The 18,928-nt window shown below is 46.2% G+C and overlaps 1 protein-coding gene across 1 annotated transcript in view; it reads left to right on the forward strand.

Moving 5' to 3' along the window:
- Positions 1-18,928, forward strand: part of pvrl2l (PVR cell adhesion molecule related 2 like) — a 322,935-nt gene that overhangs the window by 229,527 nt on the left and 74,480 nt on the right. The gene's annotated exons all lie outside the window — the stretch shown is intronic.

Consider the following 18,928-nt stretch of genomic DNA (forward strand, 5'->3'; position numbering starts at 1 on the left):
AATCGATAAAGCAATCAGGATGTCCTCCCCGGCTCCGTCGTCTCATCCAACGCTCCCGACTCCAAAAAACTACGATGACTCGACTGTAATACAGAATTCAGAGCTTCAAACGGCCTCAGTCAGATTCTGTGCGGCTCACTGTGTGTGTTCAAGGTCCAGAATTCCAGTATATACACATGAGAAAGAGCCGGCTGGACCTTCAGCTGAGGTAAATAAAGTTCTTGGTCGATATTTGAGAATCTACCAACTTGGCAGGTGTTGCTTTACAGCCTGGACACACTTTTCCTTCCCCTCCGGAGGGGCTTCCTCTCTCCGCCTCTCGAGCTCGGAGTGAAGGCGATGACTCGGTGATGATGGTTTTTATCGGCGCCGCTGACATGTCCTCACTCCTCAGGACATTTTCCCACAAATTTGAACACCCTCGATTGTAACCAGGCCGACCTGCTGAGGCGACACCAGTCTGGCAGTTCGGATTTTCTTCCACCGTGTGCTTTTTTTTCCCTTCACTCCATTCTCATCCATACTTTTGGTATTTTTTTTTGCATAAACGGAAGCTCAGTTTCTCTGCATCCCTCTCGTCCTCCAGCCTCCACATTTCTCTTACAATAGATGCAGTTTGCAGAGTCTGGATCCCTCTTGAAACCACTCCAACTCCGACTCTGTTTGGAACAAAAAATAACACTGCATTAAAAAAAAAGACAGAAAAAGCAACGGTATGTGGGTGTTCGGAGAGAATAAAATACAATCCTGTCCAGTTTGAGGAAATAGATTCATGAATGTAAAGTTTTATCAGACCTGCACGGCGGTCTGAAATACTGCGAGAGCGCGTTTTACAACTCTGGAAAGTTATCACCGCCGCAAACGTCTCGCTGTCTGTCGACGCGAGATAAGATTTACAAGAGACGGGCGACGCTGCGGAGTCGCTTTCAATCTGATACCAAGAAAACACCAGAGCCAGAGTCCCAGAAATCAATACTGATTCATTTTATTATTAAAATTGATTAATGAGGGTCGCCTCAGTTTACCACATGTTGAGAGTCCTGCCGCCTCTCTCTCTCTCTGCCATGCTTTACTGTCTCAGTCCTGTTTCCGTATCAATACTGCAGAATGCAAAACAAAAACCAACAAATAGATAGATAAATATATAAATACATAATAGAACAAAATGTTATTTTCTACACAGCAGTCCAGTTGGCAGTCACGTAGGTGAGATCACCAAACTGTTACGACTTTCTTATGGATTTTCTTTGTTCATTCATGTCAAAACACACCGCGGGAGTTTTTTTATTTATTGGAAGAAATTCAGAGAAACTCGCTGCATGCATTAATAAGTGTCCAAATGTAAGTCAAGGCAAGGCATCCATAAATAATAAGGGGCATAAAAAATACAATAAAAGAGATAAAAAGTTGCATTTAAGCTGCATCCAAGAACCAGTAGGAAGACATCAGTCTCACAAGTTAAGAAATAGGACAGTAGGCTAATAAAGAAGAAGTTTAAAGGAGACAAGACTAGAATATAAAAGTCACAGCGCGGTTCAGAGCCTTAAAATGTGACGTAAGGCGAACACATATTTTGTTTTCCTGTCAACCCTGATTGAGAACTTTGTTCTGGGTGCCGCCCCAATGTCAAAACAGTTCGGACGCTGTTTGTAAAACAACTAAAATCAGATCCTGATTTAGAGGATGTCACCTTTCACACCCGGTCATGACACTAATCACCTGTTACTGATGAACCTGTTTACCTGTGGAACGATCCAAACCGTCGTCAGCAACGTTCACAGTCTGTTGCTGCTCCTGTTCAAGTCGGTTTGAAACATGCAGCCGCCATCGAATTCGGAATAAGAAAATATTTACAAAAGCAAATGACATGATGAAGTAGAGGATTAAATATATTGTCTTTTGTTTTAGCCGAGCTGATCTCGTTTTCACCGCACACCTTGTAAGGTGCTCGCGCGATGATAAATTGTTGCTAATTGTCAACTAATCTGAGCCACCTCTGCTGCAGTCTTTGTAAATGTGATGAATCTATAAGTTGTGATTAATTCACTTCCTGGTAAAGACCCCAGAAGGACCCCATCGAGTCTGAATGAGGCCTTTTCTCTCTGCTTCTCCCTCACAGCCAGTTAAACCTCTCTGACTTCAGGGAGGGATTATTTTTTGTGCACACGCGGGAAGAAAAGCTGTCAGAAACAGTGAGTAATGTAAAGGTGCGCTGACTGCAGCCCTGCCCTGCCTCCTCATCGAGCTGCGATGGCAGCGATTTGCTTCTGGCACAGGCAGCTCCGACAGCCACCTCGGCCACATCACAAACGACTCTCACGGCACTTTAAAAGATGAGCCTCGCTTTAAACTCGTCATTTAAACTGTCATGTAAAAAGCACTCGAGATGTCTTCGCCGGGCGCACAGGTAACCACCCCGCTCGCTTTCTCTTAACTGCGCTTTCAGGATCTTCACTCCACTTTGCAGAGATGAGGAGCTCCGGTTTTACATCAGTGATGAGGAAACTTGTGTTACATGACAGGTTCTTTTTACATTTTATCTGCAGACTCTTTTATATGCGGATATCTTGTGCCATGCCGACTGATGGATGTCATGACTACCTGTCTGCCTGCCTGATTCTTGTACAGAGATGTGACCCGGCTGTCTGCCGGTCCTGATCCGTCAGTCTCGGCTCTGGTGACGTGATCCCGGTGATCGCTTTGATCAGCTTCAAATCTAATCGACATTTTCCTGATAGCTACAATTGCTCTGATTTAATGGACCAGAGATCACACTTCCTCAAGGCTTCCTCTATCTGTGTATATAAATATATGAATATATATATTTATATATATATATATACACCTTCTTTTCCTCCCTGTCACTTCAGCTGCATTCACAGTCGCTGTGGGAGTCACTTTCTTCTCTGATTCATGCCGGCAAAGAGGAACCATCCAGAAAAACGCTGTCATGTGCGAGACAGGAATGATCTGCAGCCAAATCTATAAAAGATGAAATGTGCTCCATGTGTTTTAAATGAAAAAGTATAAAAGAGGAAGCGCGCGTCGTGCAAAATATAACCCCGATTCGTAAAAACCACGTGTAAACTTTTAATCACGCGAGCTCCCGCTTGTCACTTCCAATCAGGTTGTAAATCTGAACACGAGCGCCTCACATTCCCTCCCTGTTAACTCTGACAATTAGCTGTAAATAGTTAATGAAATCCCCTTCATAAATACCAGACTGCGTATGAATGTGCCTGTCGCTCCGTCCGAGAGGGAAAACGGCAAAGATGAAGTGCCGGGCTAAAAACAGAAATGTGAAAACGGAGCGCTGCCGAGGAGTCGGGGCGAGGCCACCAGTTTTGTCTGCTGGTGTTTTTCTGTCGAGAGCAACAAAAAAAAAATTCCAGATAGTGAAAGTGCGTCACGACAGCAATTAAAGCTGCCGCTCAGAGAGCTCGGACTCTTTTGGCAACGTGAAAATGAAAGTTGGGTGTCGCAGTCGCGGGGTTAAGATGACTTGTGAAGACGTCTGAGCGGCTGCTGTAAACACACTTCTCTCCCAGCAGTATTATCAAATAAATAGATAAATGCTGCCCTGCCAATTCAGTAATAAAAAAGCATTTCATTTCTTCTGCATTTTTCACAATAAATGTCCGAGTCCAGTCATGATTTTGGGGCTGTAAAAGCAAAATGGATTCGATTTGAATGTCAGAAAACACGAAGAGGGACGCAGGAGATAAACTGAACTCCCCTCCGCAGAGGCTCGGCTGGAAGCTCCAAAACTACTGAAGAGCTGAAGCCGAAAGAGACATTTGGAAAAAAAAAAAAAACTCTTTGTCTCTCGTCTCCTGACACGAGTCTCACACAAACCGGCGAGGGGGAAAGCAAATCAACACAGCAGTGGTTCTGACACAGCGTGGCTGAAGGGAAAGTCCCACAGTGGGCACTTTATCTTGTTTTCTTGCGCGCTGGGCCGCCGCAGAGGGCACTTAATCATGTTTTATCTACCGCGGGGGCATTCACGAGGGGAGGGGTTTCTGTTTTTCTTTAACTTAAATCAGTATGAGGGACTGGTAGAGAAGAACAACATAAAAAAAGGATAAAAGAAATGGCCTTTATGAATAAGCGAGCCCTGTCACTGAAGGCCGTTTAAATCCCCGGTGAGCTTCGGTCCGGCTGCAGAACGCAGCGACGTCGTCGCTCCTAATTGGGACGCGCGATTGTTTGATGATCATTACAGATACTGTGAATTTGCCGGAAAAGAAAACTTAAATCATCAATTAGCAGATGATTAAAGGGATACTCCGGCAGTTATGCGCTGCACTTTCACAAACTTTGGGGACTTGCGAGCGTTATGGCCGTAACAAATAAGGACGGCACGCACCAGGGACTCACTCAGCGAAAGATTTATTTGAAGGTAACAAATAACAACAAGTACTTTCTAACAAATTAATTGGGCAGGGAAAAAAAGTGCTGAGTCGATGCCGGCCAAATTATACGGGAAAATCAAAGAGCTCCAAAAGTAATACAACGCGGTGCCAGGGGGAAGAGCGAGCCAACAAACGACCGGGACGGGGCGCGTTGTCATGAAACCTGGAGGCGGTGGCCAGCTGCCTCCGAGTCCTCGATGGAGTCCGGCTCCAATCAGCAGCCAGCATCGCTGAGAGACGACAAAGCAGCACCGCAACACACCGGGGACCGTCACGCAACAGAGGGACTGATCAGAGTGGCTCCTGCGTCCCATAATGCAACTTGACTGCGTCTTGTAAACGCCCACGTCTTTTAATCTCCACACTTAAATGTGTAGTCTCCAGGCCGGCATGGTTTCGGTCTGTTTAGGTACGAGAATCACTTATGGTTTGGATTAAAGTAGATGTTTTCGGTGGCCAGGATCACAGATGGCGATGGAGCAGGTTTTGGTTGCCATAAACAGATTTTCTTAAAAATCTCCACTGGTGTGACTCGGCTCTTTGGCAGCCTTGCTGGCAGTAATAACGCATGTTACTTTCGTCATGTGAAAGTCAGCTCATGAGCGTTTAACGTGAACGTCATGCTTTGCCACGCATAATAATAACGCACATAATGTCATGTTTGCGACACATGTCAACCTTGGACGTAGCTGCGGTTTGCAGAAACGTTAAGTGCGAACATTATATCCCGATGAGTCGGCTGCTTTTTTCAGACGGAAAAAGACATTGTGTGCTGGTTTGTTTGACTTGATGCATAAAATTGGTGGCATACGCCCTTTAAAGCCTGAACTCCCCTTTATGGCTTACTGGCCAGAGTCGTTCAGGGACAAATCTGAGCTGCCTCACAACGGAGCGAATGTCCGGAAAAGTCGGGACGCTGTAATTCACCACACTGGGTTTACGCCTGTGGGGAACACAAAGACAAGGTCGTCACAACGGCGGACTTTATTCGTCTCGCTGCTGGAGCCTCCGTTTGTCCGGCGAGTGATTCAGTGGACATGCAAACCTCAAGTCGGTCTTAATAAATCCCGGCGGGCCAACGCATATTCCACGCGCTGATATGTTTACAACACGGCCTCTTGTATGGAGCGAAACGAGTTTTTTTTTATTCCGGAGTTTACAATCAGAGGACGACGGCAGGATGAGTCAGGAGAGGGAAACTTCTACAACCACATCCGTTTTTAGTTGTAGCTGGGCCAGCGAAGCGGCGAAGCAGGTGGTCCGACCATCTGCCGGAGCGATTCATCTAACTTGGACACTTAAACACTTTGAACACCTACTGCAACTCCCCAAAGTGCTAATAGATTTGTTTACAGTTGAAAAAAGGGATCAGAGCAGAGAGGTAGGGTTTGAGCGGTTTTCCACTCGGCTCCTTCAAAAAGACAATTAGAATCAGTGTCGTCTTGATGTGCCAACTACAATAGGCGCAAACAGAGTTTGACTCGGTTAATTGCCGCTGATGCATTACAGGGAACATCACAGCTGACACGGAGCGCGCGGGACAGACTGTAACAGCACCTCGCACTTAGTGCCGACGAGACGCGAGGAGTGACGCTAAACTAATCGCACACACAAAGCACGTCAAAGTCAAGCGGCCGCCTCGGCGGAGCCAAGCGGCGCCGGGAAAGCTGCTGACGGCGGAGGGGAGTCTGTTAGCAGAGACGGGCCACGGGGAGGGAAACGCTCGCACTTTTTCACCACTAAGAGCAGCTGAGCGGCTCGCACCGTGACCCGAAACAAGAGACTTCCCAGCGTTTCACACACGGTTTGTTAAACAATGACTGATGAGTCAATAACGGCCCTCCGTGCTGCTGCTAACACTCGCTCCACCAGATTTATACATCCGAGGCCCGCGCTGCTTTTGTTCGCCTCGTGGGTGAAGACAAAATAAGTATTTTTAACATCAGGAGTTTTAGCATGCGACCCGTTTCTTGCTTTTACCTCGAGATCAGCCAAATAAGAGGTTCATCCAACTTTGAAAACAGTTTCTTATTGTCCTCCTCTGAACAGGTCAAACGTAATTAAAGGGGAGAATTTTGGCTGCACATCCTAATAATAGTTCTAACCACAGAGGTGCTTCGTTAAATAAAGAGAAGGGAGATCTGCTGGCTGAGATGCAGAGCAGAGAGCACACAGACTATAAAGAGAGAATGGACCATATTCACATGGTGGCCATGTTCCTGTGACAACCTCACATGCTGGTATGTTATTACGCTAGTATGTTCCAAGTTTCAGGTCGTATAAATGATGGAAATCTGCGTGATGATGATGGATGGTGAAAATCTGGAGGGACGTCTTTCAAGATATAATAATCAAATGTGTTATTGGGCTTAACATAAAGTCTCTGCATTGTCACAATCCATCGTCCGCCATGCAAATGTGACATTGCCGTCATGAAAGTTAATTCCAGAGTGCACAGCTGAGATTAAAGGATCAATGTCAGGATTGTGTGTGTCGGTATCAGATCCTTTGCGTGAAGATCACTTTAATTTATCTTTAGTTTTTTCAACCCAGTCGATTCCGGCGTTCGCTCTCATTTCCTTTGGCCAATTCTCCGCGAATTCCAGTCAAAATGTGTGCAACGTTGGAGCTGAGTTGAGTGTTGGAGTGATTTATATAACCAGGCAGCCATTCAGCCGGCGCGCCAACAGTCTGTCAGTTATCAGAGAGGGATTTCTGCCAGTCAGTCAGTCAATCATGAGGTCAGTCAGTCAGTGAGAGCTGCTCAGACCGACACAGATGGACTCCACTCTGTGTCAATCTCTTTATTCCCAGCAGGATTAACCCTCTGACTCCTCACCTCCTCTGTCTGCAGCACACACACATTTTCTTCAGGCGCTTCATCCTTTTTTTTTTTGCCTTGCCTCCACCATTCTCTCTCACCGTCTCTCCCCCTCCTCCTCCTCCCTCCTCCACCTCCTCCTCCTCTACCCTCCCGCCATCATTATCAGGCAGAATACACAGAGTCGGTACCCACCTGCATCCCAGCTGGCGTCTCTCTCCTCCTCCATCTCCCTCCTTCCATCTCTCTTCTCTTTCTTCCCCCCCTTTCTTCTCTCTCCCGGAGGAATTCTCTCTTGTTGTGTTTTAGCTTGTCACAGCAGTTGAGCTTTTCCTCACCTGTTCACAACAACTTCAGACAAGGGAGCAGGTGTCTGCTGGCCAAGACCGAGCGTGTGTGTGTGTAGTTGTGTGTGTAGTTGTGTGTAGTTGTGTGAGAGAGAGAGCGAAATATTCAGCTGCCTCCAACCATCAGGGCTAAAATTGGAAAGCATGTTTTTCCACGATAAAGCGTTTTGCCAGGAGTGTGTTGGGCTGTGGAAGACTTCTTCACACCTTCACCTCGATGTTGAGTAATAAAATCAATATTAATCACTCAGTGTGTGTGTGTGTGTGATAGAGGGAGTGTTTTGTATTCTGAAGCTGTTACAGAACACCTGACATCACAACTAGGAAAAGTTTAGAAAAGAAATATGAAGTTATTGTGATGATACATTTCATGATGTATAAGGTTTGTTGTCTGTGTCTGAATGTTTTATGTGATGCACAATGCGAGAGGCTGAATGCGGGTTTTTAAGTGTTTGTTTCTGTTCGTATGTATTAAAGTGATGTGTTTTTATGTTTGATCTGGATTAGAGGAGATCCTGTCGATAAAATAAAGTGGAAAATTAAATTAAATTCAGATCACAAACCATCATTTATGCCCAGTCTACCTTACATGTGACATCAAAATGCAATTCATCCAAATTCCATTTAAAAGTTAAAACAGTCAAGAAGATGACTTTAAAAATATTTTTAAAGTCCACATTGCGCCCAGCTGTTAGAGATCATTAGCACATGTTAGCATGCTAAGCTAAGCTGGAGGACGTGGGACACACTTCACCTGCCAAACTTTAGCACGTCAGCATCGTCTTTATCAGAATGTGAGCATGCCGATGAAAGTTTTTATTTACTGTCCGCAACGTAGAAAAGCTACGTTTGCAGTGTGCAGGAGGCGAAATGAGCGACATTTCTCAAATTCCGCCTGCTAGGTGATATGGAAACGACTTTTGTTTGGTGGAGCAGCCGAGCAGATCAGCGCTGAGCCCGCTGTAAAAGGCATTTTGATGCTCAACATCCAACTGTGTCCATGAAACCTGACACCTGTAACACACGGCAGGTAAAAAAAGAACAAACACGCATAAAATGAAATCTATTTACAGATAGTTCTGATCGTCGCGCCTCCGGCTGCTGTCTGATGAAGCATCCTGGATCTAATTGCGCTGTCAGGTTGAAGCAGGCTGCAGCGTAACTGGCGGGTTCAGTATCCTGCGTCTAATAAAACATGACAGTTACTTCATTGTTTCATCAGCAGCTCATACTTCAATTCAGTTTGAACGTCTTTCCTTTGTAGGCGAGCCGACACAGAGGATTAAGAGTTTCTGTGGAGGTCTGTTCAAGAGGAAATCCGATATTTACATGTTTCAGAGAGGAGATGAGTCACACTTGCCAAAAGTTTTGGAATTGGACCGGTAGATAACTCCAGCTGGAAGTCACGACACGGCTGCAACGTCGTCCTGAGGAGAGACGGAGTTACTGGAAGCGTTTGTTTCTGAGCTGAAGTTGTGATTCTGAGTGACGAACATCATGGAAACGATTCATTCATCAGTAGACCTTTCGTAACCAGGAACACGAACACGAGGTGAGATGTTACAGCTGTTGCCTCATCTCAAGTTTCAAAATCAGCTAATTTTCAGCCGTGACTCCGGAGATAAATCCGTGCCGGCGGCTTCTCGCGTTTCCACTGTCTTCTTCCTGCAACATCTCACCTCTCGCGTGGTTTCAGAGCCAGACTTTTTCCTTTAGCGACACTCGTGTTCCCGGTTACAAAAAGCATCTTGTTATTTGACATACAGGTCCGTCCTCTAAGGAATCGTCTCTGTGATGTTGTCAGACGCTTAAAATAACAACCTCAGTCTGTCAGTAGCAAAAGCAAGCACTTCTAAAGGACGTAACTTTGACAGCTGGAGCCATTTCAACCAATTTATTCGCTAAAACATGTAAATGTCTGGCTGAGGGTGTGAAAAAAAAAACACACAACTCCCCTTTAAGTAGCTTCAGTGTGGGTCTGTCCTATCAGCTGATCTGGAGTCAGTGTCACCTTCCTGCGCGCTCGGTGTGAGTTCACTCAGACTGCCCTGAGCTCAGTATTGTTTCCCACTGATTGCCTGTCACATACCTCTGACCTGCCACAGCGGATTAGATGGGGAGATGGTGCTTGATGGCGAGCATCAGCTGGTTCTTTAAACGTGTGTGTGTGTGTGTGCCCGGCTCACATGTAAGAGCGCGATACATCCGGCCACTGACACACTGACCATGTCTTACACGCCTCTGTGCACACGGCTGACAGCACTTATTCCATCTCTCTCTCCGACTCTCTCTCCCTCCGACTCTTCTTTCCTCTCTCCTCTCCGTGTCTCTCTCCCCTCCTCCCTCCCTCCCTCCCTCCCTCCCTCCATCCATCTCTGTCCTGCTCTCGCCTTGTCTCTCGCTTTCTCTCTGGCCTCGGGAGATAACTCTGACACCTCTGGGATGGATGCTCTCTCTCTCGCACACACATACACAAACACCTGCTCCACACACACACACACACACACACACAACACTCCTCCGTTTATGGCCCAGTATATATACTGATAAGCAGCCCAGGTCCTCCCCGGCTGCCTCTCTTACACCAGGTAGAATAAGCTTTGTGTGAGTGCTAAGCGCCGGAGGAGTGCTATCTCCTGCCTCCATAGTCTGGAGCCTGTTGTATAGCAGGGGAATAATAGGCTATAACTCACCGCTAAGCTATACTGGATTACAGTCAGGGGATGGCAATTTGTGCTTGAGTGTGGTGGGATGTGTGTGTGTGTGTGTGTGGAAATGTTGGCGTGCGAGCAGCGAGGGAAACGTAAGCTAAGTACTTTTAATAGAATTAAGTCCCATTTCTTAGTTAAACCTGCGCTCGCTGATTTTTCTTTCGGGGCACTTGTGGGCAGCAGAGAGAAGAAGCTGCAAACACGAAGCAAGAAACTTCATCAGATTCTGTCGTGTTTGTGTTCATGAATATCAAGTATCGATATCATGGCGGCTCTCACCGGCTCGTTTCTCCCGTCCGCCGCCGAGCGAGTCGGGTGTCGCAGGTTTCATCGGAGGTTTCTGAGATATGCAGAGAATCATCTCTGGCTTTCAAGCTGTTTATATATTAATCGTATCGCTCTCGTGCTCTTTTTGTGCTTCTGTGTCTTCACATCTCGGAGGTAAATACGCCACCGCATTTATCGGATGGCTGCGTTCAAGGTAACCGGCAGTGTTGCAGCAAAAAGTCACACCTGAGCAAAACAGTGTGTGCAAATATTTCTGTCGTGGAGTGACATTGAGAGTAAAATTCACTCTCACTCAATAGTACTCGAGTAAAAGTCTTAAAGTATCTGCTGTTACATGTATTTAGGTGAATTACACGTGTTTACATGTATTGTTGTATGTACTTTAAACTACAGCTCGACCGGTGATCCGATATTCAGAATCCTGATCATCATAATCAGTGAGAGGTTTTGTTTTTCTTTCAGGTAAATTTAGTGGAGGAGGAAGTTCAATATCTGTACTTGTGGAAGTATAAAGTAGAATCTTATCTCTATCAGCACATACCGATAAGCTGTAGCTATGTGACGTTTTTTAAATTATAGTAAAAACATCATTTCTCTGGATAAACTCGTGTTGTTGTGTAGAATCTGAGCTCGTGCTTCCACCACTTCCACCCTACTGCGTGTGTGTGTGTGTGTGTGTGTGTGCATCTTTGTGCAGCAGCGTCTGGTGGGAGGTTGAAATTGGAATAGCACCCTTTTCCCTGTGATTCCTCTCCCCTCAGCGGAGATAGAGGCAAATAAATTGCAGGGCACAGCAGGAAGGCAGATTGAGCCACAGATCAGCGTGTTGCTGGATTAGTTGAACAAGTTTCCACGCGGCGCCGCTTCAGTGCCGCTCGAGGCGAAGCGGAGGCCCGGGCGCAGCCAGAAATGGGGATGAAAAAAAAAAAGAAAGGCTTGATTGAAATGACTGCAGAGTGTAATCATTTGATTTTTCTAAGTGAAATAAAATCCGCCCTCAGATATAACGTGCCGTTAGATGTAATCAGATCAAGACGCGAGGCGCATTCCAGGCGCCGGCTCGTGATGAAAGCTGTCGGAGAGGGAGGGCGACACATCTCACCCGCCGTGACTCCAGATCCTTGAAGATGCGAGCCGAAGGCTGCGCGTCGTCCTGATCTGATGGGGCGACTCGTGGGAAGAAATCGCCTGTACGATAGATTTCTACCTGTTGGGCTGCTGGAACGTGGCGCAGCCGAGACAAGGGTCTTGATTTCCTGCTTTTAAATTGTGTATTGTAAGTGTTTTCAGTTGTTTCTCAGCTCAGGCAGCCGAACGTCCGCTCAGCACTTGGGCTTTTTTGCGTCACACACACACAAAGGCTGAGCGAAGGCGGACAAACAGGACTTGAAGGCACACAATCATCTCCTGCTTGTTGGTTCCCATCCAGACTGTGTGTTCTCGGGTCAGCGGTGACACCGAATCTAAACCTCTCTCCCGTATATCAACACGAGCGCGCGCCTTTCCATCTGCATCGGCATTTCAAACCATCCGGCAGAGAAGCTGCTGGCTTCTGTTTGATAAACACGCCGAGTGATTGAATATTTGAGAAAGCCAACAATTAATTATTGGAGGGGTTTATTAAAATGCAGGTGGGAGAGGGTTAGTGTAAAGTTTGGGTGTTTTCCTAGAAGATACCAAAAAAAACAACAAAAAAACGGTCCAGGACGTTAACATCTAATTAAAAATGTTTGTATATGTTTGGATTCGCGTGCTTCACGAAGTGGATTTTTCTAAATGAACTCCTACTGCGCTTTGATCACAACAAGAGGAACATTAGAAACGTGTCTGCTTTGATTTCGCCGCGTTGTGTAAAAATAGCAGCGTTCCAAACACACTTTGAATAAAACTTTCCCGGTTTGATGGCGAAGAAGTATCCCTATCAGCAGATTCTGCTCCTTAATGAGGCTTTGTAATGAACGTTGGACGGAGAAGAAAAGAAAGAAAGAGAGAAAGAAAGAGAGAGAGAGAGAAAGAGAGAGAGGGGTGAAAGTTAAAGAACAGCCGAGTGTCCCCGGGAAAATATGTGCTGATCAGATGGTGGAGATGCGGGTGGAGACGCGGTTGGTGCTGTGAGGCCTGTGTGAGTCGAGGTGGAGAGGAGGAGGTGAGGAGGTCTGAGAGGTGGATGTGTGTGTGTCGGCACATCCTGTCACGCACCTGCAATTAATATTTGCCTTTTCCTGAACTGTAACACCTCTCTCACCTTAACCGCACACTCATTATCATGCACAGATATTATAATGAGTGGGAGTTTTAAAAGGTTGTTATTGAACTTGATTTTTACTAAAATCAACCATCAGCTGTTTGGTCCTGCAGATGTTGAGCAGCAGGTTGTTCTCTGTGCACCGCTCCAGAATGCAAATTGCTGATTACCTCATGACATGAACTCTTATCGTTGTTTGAGTTCCTCTCCAAACGTAGTAAACATAAAATTAACCTTTGTGGCTTCACGTATCGATACTTGAATAGCTGCTGTGTCAGATACAAGAGGAGACTCACTTTCTATTTCATCTTTCCGTGCGTCCTAACCTCAGCATCGCTGTTAAACTTTACACAATGCACCTTTATGAAGGATCAACAGGTGATACAGCTATAACTGATCGATTTGCTGTTAAATGTATAGAGGAAAACAACCCTTAGATGCAGATTCAGTCAGTCATGAGGCGTTTCCACACGCCTGACTGAATTACTGACTGTTCTCGGGAACTGTGTCAGATTTTCTTCGTGGAGGAATGTGAGCAAAAAGCCCAGAGTGTCACACGGAGTTCAAAACAGGTCAAACTCAGGAGTTATCCCGGGAGAGGCAGCCTGAGGGCGAACAGCAGACGGTCAGAGCAGGTACCTGAAGTGATGGAGGAGCGCTGACGTGGCGTAAAGAACTGATTCCACTCGTCTGATTCGCGGAGAGCTTCTCGGGTTCATCAGACGAGCCGCGGTTGAATCGGCTCCTTCATTACTCTGCTGGAAAAAAGAATCAATTCAGTTTTATTCTATCACATTTATTAAATTCCATCCCAAACGCACCTTAAAATCATGATGTGTCCCCTCAAAAGGTTATGTCATCTTTAAATTCATTTCTCCTCTGAGAGATATCCGAGCCTCCATTTGTTCAGGCTCCACTCCGGAGCTTAAATTAGCTCTTGCGCCTCTCGCACGGCGGCTATTTTAGTTATCTCTCCCGCTGCTTTTAGCTCTTCCTCCTCCCCGGGGTCTGAGAGCCTTTTTTTCCCAGACCTCTCAGATGGAGCGTGGATGTGAAATAAATACTGATGATGTTGGAAAAGACAGGAACAGAGTATGGATGTTTACCGGAAAAGAGCCGATCCGCGGGCGATCGGTTTACAGACCGCAACCTCCAGCTGATCTTGCTGTCCTTCATAGAGGCAGTGATGTACAGTCACATGGAACACAATCAGAAATGTAAAATGTCGTATGATGTGATACTTAGGGACTGTACGAACGTAACTACAGGACGGTGGGATAAATCTTCTTAGCTATAAAGATAGAGAACAATGACAATCACTTCCTGTCCAGCGGTTGGTTTGTTACACCTCGTTCCATTTCCATCGTTAATCGCTCAGAAAAAACGCCAGAGCATAAATAATTTGTGGCGCTGTAACTGAAGTTAGACTGTCAGGGTAAGTTGCAATCCCAAAATGTAAATTCAGTCATTATCTGCTCGCGCTCGTGCTGAAGGAAAGTCAGAAGAAGTTTCGTAGTCCGCGAGACATTTCTGGAGCGTTGCAGCTGAAGTAGACGAGGAAACAAACATAATGTTCAGGGTTCGTACGGGTGCTTGAAATCCTTGAAAAGTGCTTGAATTTCAATGTTGTGTTTTCAAGGTCTGAAAAGTGCTTGGATTTTAGTTTAAGTGCTTGAAAGTGCTTGACATTATAACTCTGTGTCTTGGCAACATTGGGATCAGACTGGAAAATGTGCTTATTACAAGGAGAAATCAAATCAGTGTGTGTGTGTGTGTGTTTATCATCACACATGCAGCCTGGTAACAACAGAGAGGGATGGCTGAGGAGAAGGTGAATTTGATGCAATTTGGACTGATGACACGTTCAATATTAATAAACTTTGATGAATTAGCGAACAGCTTATAAAAGTTTATGTCAAAAAAGAAAATTACAGGGTGCTCTCAGGTCTCTCTTTGTCTCGCTGCAAGTGTGCCTGAAGAACGCCAAGTGGCTTCCCTTTTTTTGGATAAAACTTTGTGTTCTCCTTTAATTTCTAAAGTTTTTGCTATTATGAAACATCATTGTAGATGTTTACAGCGTAATACAATGTACGTAATTGTGATAAAAAGTGAAAAAAATAATCACGAGTATATATCTGTAGATATGTATTTTACCCCAGCGATAAGGTGCTGGAAATTTTTGTAAATTACCCTTAAAAGTGCTTGAAAAGTGCTTGAATTTGACCTTGAAAAATGTGTACAAACCCTGAATGTTGCTGGTCCGCCGTGATCCATGTTCCCGGAAACCCCTGAGATCCCAGACTGATTTGAAAATGAAATCATTCACAACCTTCTTTAAGCTGAATTCTTCACTGTAGCTGCTCATTTACAAGGGATAGCACATCAGCAACATCAAATCAGTTTGACTTGGTTTGTTCCAGTAGAGCTGTATTGCGCTGTTTAAGGGTCCATCCACATGGAAACGCTTTTGTGTGTAAATGAACGTGTTTTGCATCGTTTTGGCCGATCGTCCTAATGGATCCTATAAGCGCACTTTTTTTAAATCTGGTCTCAGGGTGGAAAAATTCCAAAACGCCGCCCTTGCGTTCTCGTTTGGGTGGCGAATCCACGTACTTTGCGTATCGATGACGCCACCCCTCGACATCTAGCCTTAAACCTATTAACCCTGTGACGTCTCATAACAACAACAACAACAACAACAACAATGGCGGACCACTTGCTTGTGTTCGTGCTGCAGAAGATATTGAGCCTTGTTCACCTTGTAGGCGAGTGTGAGTCGCAGCAGCAGTTCGACCTCATTATCGGTGTCCTTGCACTGGCCATTTTCCTCTTATTCTTCTTGTTGTGTTCGGTTTCTCCGTCTACTGTCTGTTTGTAAACAGCGCACAAGCTTTATGCACATGCTCCGTCTCGTCTTCTCCGTTTTTGGTGAATTTCAAGCGCCACCTATAGGCCTGGAATATGAACTACAGTCGTTTACAATGGATCCATTTGGACGCAAATGTTTTTGAAGCGCTGCCAAGAAAGACGGGGGGGGAAAAAGATCGTTTTGGTACGTGTGGACACGGCCTAAGTTTGGGTTTTTTAGTGACAGAACGAGTGAAATCGCAGATACACGCAGCTCCAACACATAACTTGTAACCTGGCGAGATGGATTCTCATTTGATCTATTGAATCCATCCGCACAAGGAAATCGTTTTAGCCTCCGTTGTCTTGAGTAATTCAAGCCAAGTGACCTTCACGCTTGTGCTTGTGGCCTCAAGCTGCATTCGTATTGATCCCACTGCTTTCCTCAGCGTGCCCCGCCCAGGTCAGCCTCTGATTGGTTCCCTCCGTTGGTAGAGTTGAGTAGTGAGAGTCGCATCATGTAGTTCACTCCAACGGACCTTTTCTCTTTAAGCAATGGTAGCTGAGATGGTTATGGTTAGCTGCAAACACTAGCAGCCCAGGACTGCAAATCAATCAATCAATCTGCCAAACCTCGCACATCTGGCGCTCTGTGTTCATGCATTTAAATTGCCAATTTAGTACATCAGGAGTCCCTGTGAATGACGTGACCATCAGTAGTCGTTGATTGGAAGTTGGAAAGTGGAAGCAGGTGATCAGAATGGCGAGGCAAGAAGGTGTGACCGGATGCGCCATGACGGGGAGCGTTAGCATTCAGGCAGAGCTGCCAGCAGAGTGACTGCGAGCCGCTGGCTGGAGCAGCGACACACACACACGAAGCTGTAATTTGTGAATGTTTGTTTTATAAATCCAGCAGAGAGAGGTCGAAGTCTAAATTCGGGTCATGAAAAGCTGAAAAGACTCTTCTTTGCTCTCCCCCCCCCCAAAAAAAAGGTCAAACCACTCTCGCCTCTGCAAAATGAAAAACACACAACCCTCCATTTTCCGACCTCACCGTCACCTCCGCTAATTAGCAGGCGGCCCCCGACTCGATAATTATGAACGTCCATGACTATTATTTGTTTAAACACACAACGGGCTCCAAAATTCAAGACTTCCCCGCTTCCACTCCCCTCTCCTCGCCGCGCCAGACCATAATACGAGTGGCCTCGTTGCCATGGCCGCCACCAATCGAGCCAGCCGGCCTTTAATTGGAGCTCCTTAATGAAGCTTTCTGATAAGAGCGGGGAAGATTGATGAAGTGAGGGAAGGAGAGGCAGAAACGGAGCACAGGGGGAGGAAGCGGGGCGAGTCGGATGTTGACAAGGGCTCGTGGGTCGTTCTGGCGAGATATTGGCTTTGTGTGTGTGTGTGTGTGTGTGAAAGAGGGAGAAAGTAGGAAGGGAAAGAGGATATTCTTGTTTCTAAGAATAGATTGTGGAGACAGAAGCAACTCTGACGTGACGGTGTGTAAGAGTGTGTGTGCGTGCGTGCGTGCGTGCGTGCGTGCGTGTGTCTCCAGGCATTCCGCGGATCATTCAGTGTTTAATCCACCGCTTCGCCGCCCTCGTCATTCCCAAGTGGCAACATCCACTATCCGCCCGATCCCCAAGGGAGAAGGGTGGAGAAAACGAGAAGGAGAGAAAGAGAGAGAGAGAGAGAGAAAAGAAAATCTGGCGAGAGGAGAAAGAGATGAACAGAGGGAAAGGGGGGGGAGATAACGGATGTACAGATGTGGAGAAAAGGAGGTAATGAAGGAGAGGGAGAGGGAGAGAGAGAGAGAGAAGTGGAAGACGCGATAATCACTGAAACATGAAGAACAAGAGTGGAGAGAAAGCAGGACGGGATTACTGGAGTTGAGGGGGGGAGAGAGAGAGAAAGAGAAAAAAAAGCGGCAATGAAAGGACGAGAAATCAACAGAAACGAGAGTGAGATAGCGAGACAGAAGGACGGAGGAGGGAGATGGAGCGATAGAATGGGTCTCTCCTCAGTTCACTGGATCCCTTTCATGTTTCCAACTCATCATCTCCGCAAAGGGAATCAAAGATGAAATGAATAGCGTGATCCGGGGAGAGCGTGGGCGGACTGGAGGATGATGGGTGTGTGTGTGTGTGTGTGTGTGTGTGTGTGTGTGTGGACTTGTATTTGTCAGTACAGTATATCTGTATCTTTGTGCTGCTGTGAAGTTCTATTTGAAATTGTTCTTCAGAGTTTACCTCCCGTGTGTGGCTGGGTATTTTCGTAAGCGTTGCAGAATACATGCGTCAAAAAAGGGTAGAAACGCGTTCGTATGCGTCTTTGCCGAGTACATAATGGCGTTAATAGGATTGCTGCCGGGATTATGTGTACAGTCGTAACGGGGTGACGTTCTTTGTCTGCGCAGAAGTCGCGGTGAGCAGGTCGGGGATGCACGAAGCACAAGACCGACGTGTTTCAGCTGTTTTTCAGATATTTTAGGTCGTTTTAGCTGTTTGGCTCGGCTAAAACGGAGCCAGGTGCATTCGTCTGGCCCTGTCGATTGAACCCTGGTGCAGACCGCACAACTGGACCCGGACCGCTTGAAAAGGAAGCTCTCAGCCAAGTGGACTCATGTGGTTCATTTGTGTGAAGGCCGGAGAACCAGCCACGCAGCTTTTGTGATTTTAGCATGATCTAAAAAGCAAATTACTCATAAATCCATCTCTTGGTCGTGGACTGATCAGGAAGCAGTCCTCTAATCGTAGCCTATAAGCCGCGTGTGTACGTTCAATCATTTCATGTTCAGACGTACGTACGTCAGCGCGGGTATTTCCCCTGATTAGTAGGTCAAAAGCTGTTAAAACTGCTGCGCTGTGTCCGACTCCATGTTCTCAATCAGTGCCGTGAGAAAAGTGAGTGATAGCGATCCAGCAATCTGCCTCCAATCATCTTCCTTACAACACGGCTCCTTTTCATCCCGTCTCTACCTGTTCAGACATTATTCATAACACGCAGGCAATTTGCGGTCTAATACGCGGTTATTTCCTCATGAGCTATTTATGGCACCGAAGAACATAAATACACATCAGAGGCAGGTAGCTGAATAAACTGAGGTGGAGTTTCATTTCCGCACGTGGGACGTGATGATGCACTAACACCTGTCGGTCTGTACGACTTGTATGTTCAGCCCGCTTGGTTTGTTTGCAATCCAGAATAGAGATCTTTAAACATCCGACTGTCATCACGAACCAGCAGCT

The sequence above is a fragment of the Sparus aurata genome, chromosome 3 (assembly GCF_900880675.1).
Source record: "Sparus aurata chromosome 3, fSpaAur1.1, whole genome shotgun sequence".
Lineage (NCBI taxonomy): Eukaryota > Metazoa > Chordata > Actinopteri > Spariformes > Sparidae > Sparus > Sparus aurata.